Raw genomic sequence first — 15,519 nt, 5'->3', positions numbered from 1 at the left:
AATTGAATAATCCTACTTCTAAACTATTTTCCCTGGTTAACCACTTCACATTAAGTGGATATGGTATATTCTTGGATTGTCGTCTCCACCATTCCTCATCGTCGAATTACAAAATGGTAATCAAAGTCATATTAGACTACATGAATAATAGCAAACTACACCTTTTGTATACTCAAAGATTTGTGAAAGTTTGAAAAATGAATGGCATATTTCAATTGCATGGTCAAAAACGCAAGCTATCATGTGACTATTTGTCAAATTTATTCCGTGGCAACTGCTTTTATAACCTCTTAAACTTTAGTGTAGCTAAGCATCCCAGAACCAAGTTTGTATGGATAGGTTGCTTTCTTCAATTTGTTTAGTAGGGCAAGAATCTATCTCTATTGCATCTTTATGGTGTTTTACATATCTTCATATTATTAATATATTTTTCTCATCACATTCTTTTTAATAAAGTTGTTCTTAGTATTTCCAAGCCTATAATTGGATATTGAGATGTAGTAAGGCTTCTAACATGAGTATGCCAATATCTACCCACAGTAAAACACTCCTTCTACCATTTGTCATTGTTCAAGTACACATATGGGGCTTGTCTATAGTCTCCTATGGTGCTCAATTTTCATAACCACTTGAGCAAGCTATTAATCCTCACTCGAGGGTCAAAGTTCCTAATATTATTGTAGCTCTCTTTAAGGCATCCACCATATTTTCCTCTAACTATAGTTCAATAAAACAGAAACATAACCCACATTCTATAACAAAGATAATTGTGAATATGGGCCTAATATTTTGGTAGGCCATGATAAATAGATTGCCTTTTTCAAACTTAAATGATGGCACATTTTGTAATCACTCATACGTTAAAACACTAAAGGCTAGATTTGTGTTAAGTACTTGGTAAACTATACATTGAGAAGTGACTAGGAATGAAAAGTTATTCATAAACTATAGAGAGAGGAGTGACTAGGGATGAAAATTTTTAACTTTCTAACACATGAACTCTTTTACTATTAGTAACTCTATAACATATAGTTAAAAGTGAAAGGGGTCACTTCTTCTCATTCATGTTCACTTATTGTTGCATGTTGGTTATTGATATTACAAGTAGACTACAATTCCAATGGTTAAAAGGGGTCATGTGGTCTTGATGGATCAAAAACCTATATTGAACATGTGTACACGTACTATTCATAGTTTGAATACAACTTTCGAAACACCTCTAATTTCTTTTATGTTGTTCGTAGACATCACTTCTTGAAGTGAGGTGTTAGATCCTCATTGGGCATCCTTTCAAAAAGTCAAATGCTAGAACATATGAATGTGCTCTTAAATAGTTTCCACGTACAACCTACTAGATTTTCATGGCACATAAAAACTTTGCTTGGGTTAGAAGCGATGGGTGAACATGCCAAGAAATTCTAGTATTGGTGAAGCCCAACCAAAAAGAAAGGGACTTAACTTATGTGGGTAGCATGGGAAAGGAAATGCTCATCTTTAGAGTGGTAAGTCATGCAAAAGCATGGGAGAGCTTGTAAAGCATATATGTCATCATTACATTATTTTGAGGTAGGTTGACCATGAGTTGTTTTCTTGGTATTTGGTGCTATGTCCTTCACTGCTGGAAGCTTTCTTCATTTATAGTGGAGATATGAATTGGATAGTTGAATTGATCTCCCTTCACCGTAATGTGTGAGAAGCTTCATAGCACTATTCACCATAATTGGTCAAACTCACATGCAAACAAGAAGGAAGTGAATTCAAGTTTGCAATTGTCAAAGGGAAATAAATGTTCTCTTTCTTTAAACTAAGGACAAAATGGACAATATTTTGACTTGAATATCCCCTTTTGGAAGTAAGAAATATGGAGTATCCTGGAAAAGCATCCAAAATGGAATTGAATGAAGCACTCAAATATGCATCTTAGCCACCTTGTTGCCCCTATTGACTTGTTTTCAAAACATGTAATCTTGTGTATATTCATAATTACAAGCAACTAAGGCCAAAGACAAGGACAACTCTTTATGTTTATGAGCCATCAAATGCATATAAGCACATACATAGAGACATATAGCAAATGATGAGCTCATAACTAACTCCAACAAGTGAAATTGTATATGATTCAAGGCATAATCAACTAGCAAATGATATATTTGGATCCTTTAAAAGTGATAAGAAAGTTTGTATGTTGATCCCTAAGTGCTAGTATACATGTTGAAGAAAAACTGTTATAAAGTGAAACAAGGAGGCATTTGTTTAGGAACTTAAATATTGTATAAGATGGTAAGTCATGATAGTTGTGAATTATAATGCTCATATGTACAACGATATTGATAATAATGACCACTTTGGAGTGCATGTGTCATAAAACAAGATTGCTTTCAAAACTTCTCATAATGGTGCGATATAGATGAGATATCGTCCTACCCAAATTATTATAGTGAATCAATATGTTCTTTGTACAAATGATACAAAGTACATTTTTCTACTGGCTCGTGCATACACACACACTCTCTCTATGTCTGTTTGTCTCTCTCTCTCTCCTTTCAATATTGTACATGCCAACAAAAGAAGGAGAATATTAATGTTGGCATAAACAATGTTCGATCACTAGTTTATAGGACATGTTCCATAACCATTAGCATCATTTTCTCATAAGCAAGATATTGAGACTCCATTTATGGGACATATTGCATAACCATTAGCATGATTTTCTCATAAGCAAGATCTTGAGACTCCATTTATTAAACTAATAATTCTTGAAGGAAAGTTTGATTTCATTAATGTGCAAATTACAATTGTTGATCATCCACATAATTGTCAAGCACCATTAGAGGAATGGATCTTTGTCTAGGTTTATTCACAAGGTTTGAGGAATACTACAATCTTGTTTGTCTACAAAAGATGGTAGTATTTGCTTTGTGATGAAACCTAGAGATCAAGAGTGGGCTATGAACAAACTCGGTGTCTGTGTGAAGGGCTATAAGTGGGTGAGGGTGCCATCTCATTCGGCACCACGAAATATAGGGAATGGAGCTAGAAGAGTGTTCGAAAAGGGACAACCTTCGGTCTTACACAACACGCAAAGGATCTACAACACAACTGTGGTAGCCTTATTGCTCAATAGCAAATAATTCTTGGAAAAAAAAAAATCATTAGGAAAAATGCAACGTATGTAGACATTGGAGTGTTAAAGAAAAAGGAGTTATGTAGAGGGACCAACAATGTTATAGTTTGTAGAAAGATAAGCGTCTCTTCGATCCAAGAGAAATCAAATATGGGTTGTACATTTTCATGTTAAATTGCAAGTATTTTGGGGGGTGGAGCATGAAATTGCAAGTGTTTTGGGGGGTGGAGGAACATTGACTCTCAGGGAGTTTGGGGGGTGGAGGTGGGTGGAGGGCAACCTAAGAGGCCCCTTCACCCTTGGGGTGCCATGTCACTACAACTTATTGGCGCCTTCACCCAGCAACTTATTGGGGCCTTCACCCTCACAGGTGCCATGTACCACTACAAGGATGGTGGTGCTCTAGGTGTATGCTTATACGATGAGGATGCTGAGAGCATGTATGTGTTAATGCTAAATGAATGAAGAGAGGAGGCGAGGAGAGTAGTTCTACGTGCTACACACGATGATAATGATAAGGCTGTTTTACCGCTGACGATTCATGAAGAGAGAGGAGTCGAGGGTGGTAACGGAGGTACGAGAGCAAGTGAGGGAGGATGGTGTGTGTGTGTGTGTGTGCGGCTGCGCGGGGGACAAGAAGGGGTCGCTCTACTCTACTCTTGCTTATGTAATTTAATCTGGCTATCATGGCAAGAGAGTACTCCTGCTGCTACTGCAGTCTGCTGTCTTGCTGCCAGCCCCACTTCAATGCGTTGTCGCCAAGACAAAACAAGCATGCATGTAAGCGTGCTGGCGCTGCGTAGCATCATCATACCCCCCGGATTATGCGCGGTACTCCTCGTAAACACCATCCTCTCAGAAGAGGTAAAATTCCTCTCCGTGCCAGTGCCACTGCCCACGAAACATTGACGTTTAATGATTTTTAAAACCAAGGTTTTTTTACCCCTTTAAAATTTAAAGGGTTTTTTTTTTGAAAGTTTTGCAATTCAATTTACGTTGAGTTGTAGCTTTTACCAAAATTGTAGTCATAGAAATGGCAAATACATATAATTTAGGTTTAAAATCCCCCGAAAATTTCGAGTCAAAGGTTTCTATATCTACCACTATTTTCGTGAACACTCTATCTAATGGTTCCTACACTAAAACCCTTCAAGTTTTTAAGGTTTCCTCATGTCTTAATATTAGTTTTAGAAGTAAATTCCAAAATGTTAAAGTGGAATTACACTAAACCTAGACTTTTATTTAAGGTGCTAGGAGTGGAAAAAGGTGAATTTACACACGAGAGCCTCTCCTAGTCTCATGTCCACTTGCAAGCCTTTCCCAACATTCATTCATGAACCTCTTCAATGTCTTCTTAGGGTTTTATTTCACTAATCTAGAAATATTGAGCTTAAAGATCACAACATTATAACCTTGGAGCATGTTCAGTTACAAATTGATCTTCCACATTCATAGATTTTTTAAAGATGTGAAAAGATGAGATTTTCTATTCGTAATTATCAACAGATATAAGAAGTTTAGTATTTATAATTAGTAGTACATACAAGAAGTTCAAGGGAGCATGAAATTAGGAAAAACTGTTGAGCACTTTGGCCAAATTTCTCTCCCTTAGTTTACTAATGTTATAAGTCTAGTGCATAAAGCAAATACACATTGATGGTACTTTTTGTAGCTCTTGCAAAATTTTTATGAAAAACAACTTTTAGGGACATATGGTGATCTTCAATCTCAAGATATAGTAGTGGAAATTTTAGAACATATGAGATGAAATGACCAAACAATATGGCTTATATTATATGGAAAATTGTGCTTAGACCTATAATTAATTTCCACCTAGTATTGAAAAAACCATACTAGAAGATTACTCCCCCCTTTGTGTTAGTGGCTCCCAAGGTTTGGGGAGGATTGGTCATGTGACGTAACGAAAATGGGGATTTTAAACCTTGGTTATCGTTTTATTATCTTGTGCAAATTTATCTTGTGTACATTTTCTTTAAAATATTTTCAAAGGAAAACCAAAATGAAATGCATCTACCATTTTATTTTTACTTTTTCGTCCCTATCTTTTCTCCACCGAACATAAAATGGGGTGACCTAAGGCTAGCATGGTAAACTTAACCCTTGTATAACTTTACAACAACACTTGAACTAGTTATATGAACTAACAAAGAACACTGAAATTTTGCATTGGGAATGGCATTCACTAATTTACAAAAAAGATATACTATGAAAATCAAGGGAAACAATGTCTTAAATCTATGTAGTCCTCATTCTTTTCACTCCACTAGACTTAATTGCAAAGTGTTGTTAGGATGTCTATGGGAAATAAGAGAAATAAGGGCTAAGATTCCTTTCTTTCTACTAGAATTAATTGCAAAGTGTCATCAGGAAGTCTACAAGATCTACCATGTCGGTAAACTGGTTGAGAGCTAACAATTTTCAATATTTCTAGATAAAGAAGCTTTTGTGGTTTTGAATGGTGATGCCTTTTGTGTAAGCTTTGAATTGAGAGTGGCTATCATTTTGCATTGGCATGTGATATTGTACATAAACTTTCAATGCTTGAACTAAAGAGAAAGCCAAGAAGGTGATGAGAAAAATAGAAAATATAAAGCACCAGCTAGTAAAGACAATGGAAGGGGTTGCTAGTAGGGCAAGGAAAAGGATCTGGGGTGGTCTCCATCATGTGTGTACCTATACACACATGCATTCAAGCTACTTTATAAAAAGTCTCATTTGAAGTGTCATATGTCAACACATAATAATCACATAAACTCCATCTGCATGATTTATAAAGCTCAACAAAGAAGCCAATAAATTGTCTTGAGCCCAAGGAGGTCTGTCAAAAATATATGTATGTTTCACGTAGGTTCAACATAAGGGATTTTAAATTACTATTTTTACACATTTTTTACATATAAAAGGGTTCCATATAAAGGGGTTACTTATAGATTGAATAGAAAAGACTTATGTTTTATTAAGGAGAAATTTACAGATAATGATATTTATAAATAGACCTTGAAGGCATGTGGTATAGAGAGTATACATATAGTGAATTACCCAAGATCTAGAGGGGGTCACTCATGAATAAATATTTATGAGTTCAAAATAAAGGGTTTTTAAAACACAATTTTTATATATTTTTAACATACAGAAGGGTATCATATAAAGGGGTTACTTACACATTGAATAAAAAATGATTGTTTTTTATTCAAGGAAATTTCACATATAAGGATATTTATAGATAGGCCTTGAACACACCTGATATAGAGAATATATATATAATGAACCCCTTGAGGAAATTATCTTATCAAGGGTTTCATTCCTTGTAGCCCACAAACTTAGTTATTTTGGGGAGTCGTATGGGATCTAACATTATTGAATACTACAGAGTAAACAATTTGTGGTTTTCTAGTTAAACAAGTGTGTCTAATTGTAAATACTGATGTCACTAGGATAAGCATTCAATTAAGAGTGGCTAGGATTTTGCAAATAATTGGGTAATACATGCAAAATTGAAAACTAGCATTATGAAAAAGCCAAGAAGTTGACGAAAAGTAGAAATTAGAAGATATTTTAGGACAACCTAAGGGATCTCTAAAGGGGAAGGGGCAGTGATGTGGGGTGGCCTCCACTAAGTATAGATGTTTATACAATACAAGCATTCAATCCTCTTTATAACAAATCCTACTATTTACTATCTCACATACTATGGAGTAATTTAATTAAGACCTTAGGTCCTTAATGTTGAAAATTCTTTCTTTATTGATGGATGTGTGTGTGTGTGTGTGTGTGCATGTGTGTGTGTGTGTGCGTGTGTGTGTAACATTTCAATCACCCTTTAGGTGTATAAGAATGCTTATACATGCACCTATATGCATATGTAGCTCACATTATAGTTAAAATCTATCATTGACAAAGTCATATGAATGAAATGCATTTATAAATAGTAGATATCCATGATAAGGAATCACTTGTAAGGCCACCTCCTTAAGAAGTTTGTATTAATAATGATGATATGATAGGCTTCATACATATTGATGGTATAAATGAGCTATAAAGCCTCAAGCTTTGTTAAATAGCTTATTAATGAGACCACTACCAATTTTATAAAATTTTGCACTTAGAATACTTCAAATATAGAATGCTAGCTTTACATTAGGCTCCTACAATAGATGTCCTATTTTTTATTTTTTGTGCAAAAATTGTTCAAGTCCATTGATAGCTCTATCAAGATGTTGTTCTTTTTTAGCAAGTTCCTTCTTTGGCAAAACTTCTTTATTCACGTGGAGGTCTTTTTTATAGTACTCATATTTTCTAATAATTTTTTGTATTTAATGTGAAAAGAGGCATTTACATCAACATGGAGTTCAAGGATTGCTCTTAAGGATAATCCAAGTTAAGACTAGATGTAGTATTAGGATATAAGCTAGGGGGGTCCACTAGGGTTTACTGTATGGTACCACGTGAGTGTAAGGGAGGGGGGTTATTTAAGGGAAGGAAGGTACATTTTATAAGGTAAGGTCCCATAAGGGGCAGATAAGGGGTATTTTCATATATTTCTTGCACGTAGGTGATGTCTCCTTATTACTACTAGCGAATCCTCTGTGGATATAAGGGAGACACAAACTCATGCAAAAGCTTATGGGACAACACATGCATAGCCATGGAGAAGAGAAATTAAGTATATACATACAATGGGGCTAATCACTATTACATGCTATTCAAGGAACTCTTGAATATGGACCACAACATTAGAGATCATATAAGTCTAGGTAGGCTAGTCAAGGTAGAAGAAAAAGCTAGTACAATCATGGTGTTTTACATAAATCCTCATTTCACATTCTCTCTTTCACTTGGTTTCTTAGCTTTTTTCTTTGAGCATAGGAGTGGAGGACAAGGTTTAGGTCCAAGTGAAACCTAGAGATAATCGCAATCTCAAGCTTGGTGTGGAATTAGAGAGTGATACACTTAAAAATGGCTTTGTTTCTTTCCCAAAAGTCCAAAAACATATGGACCTAAGCCAAGTGAAAAATTTAGAATGAATTCCATAAATGTTTCCAAGAAGGTTTTGCTCCAATTAAGCTTGGAAGGATCAATGTAATGTATGCAAAAAAGGAGCACCTCAATATATTTAGAGCTAGATTTATACTTCAAAGATATGGTAAATAGCTCTAATTCAATTATTTTTACGTCTCTATCTCATTGTTTTCATGCCAAGTTTTTACTTTGTTCTACTACTTTGAAAGAATCATCCATGTGAGGCAAATTACCTGAGTTTAATAAATGAAAGGAATCCACTCACTATTTGCATTAATTTGGTGTAATATTCCCGCTCGAAATATTACCAAACTTGACTCCACGCACGCCGCGTCAACCCTGTGCAACATTATCTTCCATATGGAAATTGCCGGCAGTTTAATCCGTAACCCGCACACGTGAAAACGGGACCTCCGCATTGGCAAATCGAGCCTGGGGGGTTCAAATCCGCAAACCACGGGGAAACACCCTCTTGGGAGGGGAAACTTGGATAATATTAATGCAAATTTTTTTAATGTTTATCCCTTTCCCCCAACCGATGCATGGTTGGAGGAGAGGGAATGTGGGGAGGGATGGGCAAGGTGGAGATGTGGGCTGCATGAGGGGGGAGGGAAAGCCATGCATTTGCCCATGTGGGGAGCTTCTCTCCCCACCCCTTGGACTATAAACCCCCCCTCCCCCCCCTTAGCCTGGGAGAAGGGGGGGAAAAGGCAGCAGAGGCTGCGTGGAGAGAGAAAGGGAGCTTCTGTCGACATAGTGAGGGAAGGAGGCCGTCGTGTCATGGTAGGCCACTGCTATATTCGCTCCCAGGCCGCTGGCTATCGCCGCCCAGTCCAGTCTGCCAGCACCGCCATAGGCCGTCAGGCCCTGACGAAGCCAATCATAAGTTTTTCTTTCTTTCTTTCTCCCCAACGTTAATCTCCAAATTTCCTCCCTCTTCCACATCGATTCTAACCATAGCCATAAGCTTTTAAGAAGCTTCTAAGTGGGCTTTCTTAAACCCCATTCCCACAAGGTATCCATAAGTCCATTCCTAGCCACCCCGAGTTTTAAAAGAAGCTCATAAAGCCTCCATTCGCGCAAGCTCCATCCGTAAGAGCCCCTTTTCGCAAACCCCCTTGTAAAGCCTCCATTTCCGAATTTCCATTCGTAAAAGCCCCCATTCCCAAGAACTTTTTTTTGTAGGAGCCCCATTTCCACAAACCAAGCTCTAACCCCACAAGGCCTCCCATAAGCCCAAATCCCGCAAGACCGGTATTCTCAAGGATCCGCACTTCGAAAGGGATCTCCAGCGTACGAGGGAAGAGGGCAAGATCTTGAGGCTATTTATGAAGATTGAGGAGTTTCACCAATCACGTTAGGGTAAAGGCAAACCGAAAGTTCGTAATTATGGCCACGATGGCCCCCAAGAAGTCGCAAGTCGCGCATGCGGGAGGATCTTGTCCTAACATTCACGTGGACATTTCCCAGAGCCCACAAGCCTAGGTTTTTACTATTTTTTGATTCCACTCAAAAGGAATGCATTATGCACGATAGTTTCACGAACTAGGAAGCACCTATGCATGTCAAACTCACCTAGCCTAGTTAAATGCAATTGGAAATAAATTGACTATTTGAACAATCATTAGAATTAGTTCATGACATGAAATTGGGTCATTGGTATTTTCAATATAAAGAAATGGTCTATCCATCTAACATCCTTAATAGTATGTTGCCCTGTCGTGCATTTTAAAGTGACGAGCCTAGAACGCCTATTGCCTATCATTATAAGGTTGAAATTATTAAGTGCACCTTTGACTAGACATGGAAAGATTAAGCATATGTCGCATTTTTAGGCAATATCTTCATTGTAATGATTCATTAAGGAAACTTGTTAACTCCCGTAGGAAATAGCAGTGCATGGAAATGATTCTATGAGCTTGCATGGAATAGGTTAACTCTAGCTTTAATTGGCATGAATTTCATTTAACTACGTTCTAGTTAGGAAAGGATTGCATGTTGCACATTCGTCGTGCACAAAAATTCCTTCATCAAGAGTTGTATTTAGGGAAAGGCTGCATGGTTTATTAAAGCATGAAATTTTAAAAGCTTAAAAAAAGAATTGTGGGCATGATTCTTGAATGTAAGTCCTAGTAGGTTCAATGAAAGTTATTCCGCAATTTATCATGCATAGTAGGTTCGTCCTTGTCGCAAGACAAGTAGATCGAATTATCTAAATCACCTAACCCGCAAGGGATTCGTATAGGCATGGTTCAATCAATACGATAAATACCCCAAGCGCTAGCTAGGGTTTAGCTCGTTAAGGATTTGGCCTAGTTTCGTACTTGTTGCCAAGTCGAAACCCTCATACCCAAAGGTGCAACCCACATTCACGGAATGTAGGGTCAAGAGGACGCTCATGCAAGTAACGATCTAGGGTTTCTACCCTAAGGATCATTCGTTCAAATGTTAAAACTCGGTTTGAGTTTGGAATCTCTAGGACCGATCATTGTCGGCCTAGTGCAATTAGGATTGGATTGGGTAAGAAGACACCCTAAACCCTGCTTCTTGTCTAATCATGATTCCTTGACCAGAAAGCACTGTTCAATGGGTGAAATGATCCCTTGGAATAGATACGACACTTGTGCAACAAATTGCAATGTCGCATGGTCTTGTGGTTTGATCACAAGAGAGTTTTGCTATTCCTTGGAATGAGGTTGGCAGGTTCTTGCGCTAGTTTAATGTGCAAGAGGATGAGTAATCATCCTGCTACATCACCTTTCTACACAAGAGGCCATCGTGACTTGGGATTGGATCTCGAGGCCCACATACTAGTCTATGGACGGAATCTTGGATTAGTAATCCCTGTGGATTGCTGGATAGCCTTCGAGCGGATTATGGATTAGCCTGGGGGGGAATGGACTTTATGGATGTATTCCAAAGATAAATAAGATAACATGTGGAAAAGGAAATTGTTTGAGATGTTTTTCTATGTCAAGTGCTAAAATTACGTGAAGGAACCAATGCTTAACTAGCTAATTAAGGAAGCTATTTTATACGTGTCTAAACAAAATGTGGTAGGTAATTAGACAACTAAAACAACCCTGAGGAAAGTGCGGTGAATGTGGCCATGGGTTCGTCCTACGGATGGGTGGTCCCACTTGGCCAAGAACTTTTGTCAATCGAAATGGACAGTAAGGAGCTCTTCTTGAAGGAAATGAATAGCAAGGGCACTGACATAGAGTTTAGGTTACTAAAATCCCAATTTATGCAGTTTTAGGGAAACAGAATGGGACTATTTGTATCCCTCTCGATTCCCATTCTCCTTGAACCAAGTGCAACAAGGATCCGCTTCGACCCTGACGTTTCTACGCAAAGTATTTCGCCTGGGGTTCGATGCTAGCTGCCGTTTAGGAAAGTGACTATTAGGGGAAACCTTGATTCAGGTCGGTCCTAAGTGGGAATGGCCCGAATACTTTCGTTATGTGGCAGAATTGGGAATTTTTAGATTGCAAACCCCGTATCATTCCATGGGAGTGTCGAACGGAGCCGTCTAGACTCTCTTTCCGATGGACTGCTAAGACGTGTCCTGAAAGGGAATTGGTGGACACGTTACAGTTGATATCAGAGTGAACCAACGAAGGATCTGTCTTTATAAGAAAACTTAATAAGAAGAAGCAAAGCAAATGTTGTTGTTAAGAATATTTCCTTAATTTCGATACTGTCTTGTAGAATTATGAAGCATGGAACAGATTCTTAGTGCTCCAAGTTATGTTTATGACCACGATGCATTCCTCAGATTATCGGCGAAGGATCAACATGATGAACATCCTAGACCATATTTATAATCCATCTCCTTTGTACGAGGAACAGAGATGGACGGGTGACTCAGGAATCTACTACATAGCTGCCCACCGGTTTGCGTACCTTCGAACCAACCTAAAGAGAATCAAGTGGTTGGAGGACTTGAAGATTGTGAAGCTATTCATTTTTGTTGAGGCTCACGTAAACACAACTTTACACGTCGAAGGTTGGAGGGTCGAGCTGAACTCATATGTATATGAGAAAGTGACCCGCATAATCCCCACCGACAAGATCAAGGTGTTGGGATGCTACGAGAAGAATGGGTACCAAAGGAAAGGATACCCTAATCTTCCGATGACTTATCGATTCCTGAAGATCCATGACCCAAATCCGTACTATTATCTAGTTCCCTTAGCTAAATGGAACACAACATTTTTCTCCCCGAACTAATGTATCAGTTGCTCTACCATCCCAAGAAATATTGTACTCCGAAAGGGATATGCCCATATGAATGAAATAAGACTTCTTTTTATCAATGATTGTCTTATCTATGAGTATTGATAAAAAGTTAAGTGGCTAGGTTTCTTGATTGAAAGCTGAATTGGGTAAGAAATATAATAATAACGATTAGCCAGTTGTTAATGTTAAGAATACTCTACCCAAGCACAACCCCAGGAATAGATTCCCAGTCCGACCCCTACACCAAGTACGGCCGTGATTCAGAAGAAGAAGTTTCTTCTCAAGCAGATCAAGGTGCTAGAATTTGACGGGAAAGGAAGGACTATCCAAGCTGATGCTGAGATTTGGATAGAGTCCATGGTAGATTACTTTGAAGCGGCCGGTACTGCACCCGCCAACCAGGCAATGCTCGCCAAGCTGAAGCTCACCGGCGAAGCCAGGCTTTGGTGGAAGCAATGGTGTAGAGATCAAGGGATCTCGGAAGGATCCGTTACTTGGGAAAAGGTGGAAAAAGTTGTGCAAGGAAGATACTTACCACCTGTGTATCACACGCAGAAAATGAATGAGTTCTATGAGCTAAAATAGCTGGGTCTGACTCTTGACGCATACTATTCAAAATTCGTTTGAAGTATGCGCCACAAATGGATATGACACAACAAGTGTCAAAATTTTGTGCCAGTGTAAACCACCTATGAATACCTGCCTCGAATCTATGCGCCCAACAGATCTAAAGGACGCACTCATTCGAGCTACGCCCATAATTCAGGAAGTGCAAGCCAGGCCAAGAAGTAAAAAAACTTGGTCTTATAATGATCAGAACAGAGGAGCATATAGGCCCCAAGCGAAGAGAGTTCAAGGTCAAAACCGGGGACAAAGAAAGAAAGCAAGGACCAACAATGTCAATAACTTTGTCCCTACCCAAGGTAATGGCTGCAATCTCTGTTGTTTCCACTGCAACGAGCCCATTAATTTCAAAAGGCAATGTCCCAAGCTTGGCGGAGGACAACGTCAAGCTCCTTTCCAAGGAACCGCCCATGGCTAAAGAGCCACCACCTGAGGCAAAGGAAGAACCGCCTGTGTTGCCAACAAGGAAATGTGCGAAGAAGAGGACTCAACCATAGAAGTAGACTTTGAAAGGGCAGTCCATGCCGCCCTTCATAAGAAATGCCCGAATTGCCAGTTTTCGGTGATTCAAACACCATCGGACTATCAAGGTAAAGGTTTCAAAACCTTGATTGATTATGGCAGTACGCATTCCTTTATCTCACCAGCTTGTGCAAGAAGATTAGGAATACCCACAATAGAAGCACCTACCTTGCTTGTGGAATTAGCAAATGGTCGTGAGGTCACTTGTATCAGGCAAACTGCTAAGGTGGAATTCTTTCTAGGAGGAAAGTCGACTTTGGTCAAATTCAGGGTCACGAACCTAGGTATTCATGAGTTTTGCTAAGAATGGATTGGCTTAAACCTAATGACGCCCACATTCATTGTGGAAAGGGCCAAGTTTCGTTTTGAAACTCTGAAGGGGAATTGGTTACAACTCAAGGAGAGGCTGGAAAGCCGAAAATTCAATTGGCCAAAGCATCTCAGATTATAAAGGGAGTTAGAAAGGGACTACCTGTCTACTTGATTAAGCTTAATAAGCTAGATCAGAAGTAGGAGTCTAGTGAAGAACCTTCATGGCTAAAGGAGTACGTAGACATATTTCTTGAAGAGCTGACAGAACTTCCGCCTCAAAGGGAAGTGGATCATGAGATCAAGCTAGTACTGGGAACTGCGTCAATTGCAAAGAGGGCTCATAGAATGTCCATCTTGGAAGCAATTGAGCTGAAGGAGAAACTCAAGAAACTGTTAGATCAGGGCTACATCCGTCCTAGCAGTTCACCATGGGAAGCTCCAGTGTTGTTCCAAAAGAAGAAAGATGAAACGCTTCGACTGTGTATTGATTACAAAGGGTTGAATCAATCAACAATTAAGAACAAGTACCCTATTCCTAGAATAGATGAACTTCTTGACCATCTTCAAGGTGCGAAGATATTTTCCAAGATTGATCTTAAGTTTGTATACTATCAGATAAGGATCAAGGAAGAAGATATCCCAAAGACGGCCTTCAACACAAGATATGGACACTTTGAGTTCCTAATCATGTCACTCGGGCTGACGAATGCACCTGCCACATTCAATAGGTTAATGTAGGATATCTTTAGGCCATATCTTGATGACTTCGTACTCGTCTTCTTCGATGATACCTTAGTCTACTCCAAACAAGAAGAAGATCATGAACCCCAGCTTCGGATTGTCCTTGAGACAATGAGGGCACACAAGCTTTATGCCAAGATGAAGAAGTGTGTATTCTTCAAACGTTAGATTGAATATCTGGGATTCATCGTATCAGTGGAAGGAATCTCAGTGGATCCGCAGAGATGTTATAGAATGGACAATACCAACAACTGTCAAAGAAATACGTAGTTTTCTTGGATTGACAGGATGGTATAGGGTCTTTATCAAAGACTATGCTTTGATTGCAACATCTCTAACAAATCTACTGAAGAAGCAAACATCCATTGCATGGTCAACTACCAAACAATCTAGCTTTGATAGATTAAAGCAAAGTTTGGTATCAGCACCTATCCTGAAACTTTCGGACCTTAGTAAGGAGTTCGAAGTAGTAACTGATGCTAGCACGCTTGCCTTAGGATGTGTGCTTATACAAGAAGGTCATCCTGTAGCATACTCTTCAAGAAAACTGAAGAGACATGAGAGGAATTATGCTACCCATGATCTAAAAGTATTAGCTGGCATCCATGCTTTAAAAATTTGGAGACACTACCTATCGGGTAACAAGTTTACTCTAGTAACGGATCATAAAAGTCTCAAGTGGATCTTTACCCAGAACGAGCTCAACATGAGGCAACGATGGTGGATTGAAGTGCTGGAGGAGTATGATTTTGAAATCAAATAATGGCTTGGAAAGGAGAATGTAGTTGCCGATACACTCAGTCGCAAGGCATTCCTTAATTCTCTAATCTTGCAAAATCCATCAACAGCTAGATCTCTAGCCACAAAGGTATCCATGCCAAACAAGCCAATACTTGAACTAGCTAGAAAAGAAG

Source organism: Lygodium microphyllum, chromosome 7, assembly GCF_053477565.2.
Source record: "Lygodium microphyllum isolate KBCC chromosome 7, Lygodium_microphyllum_v1.1.10, whole genome shotgun sequence".
Classification (NCBI taxonomy): domain Eukaryota; kingdom Viridiplantae; phylum Streptophyta; class Polypodiopsida; order Schizaeales; family Lygodiaceae; genus Lygodium; species Lygodium microphyllum.
Note: the sequence above shows the minus strand (reverse complement) of the source record.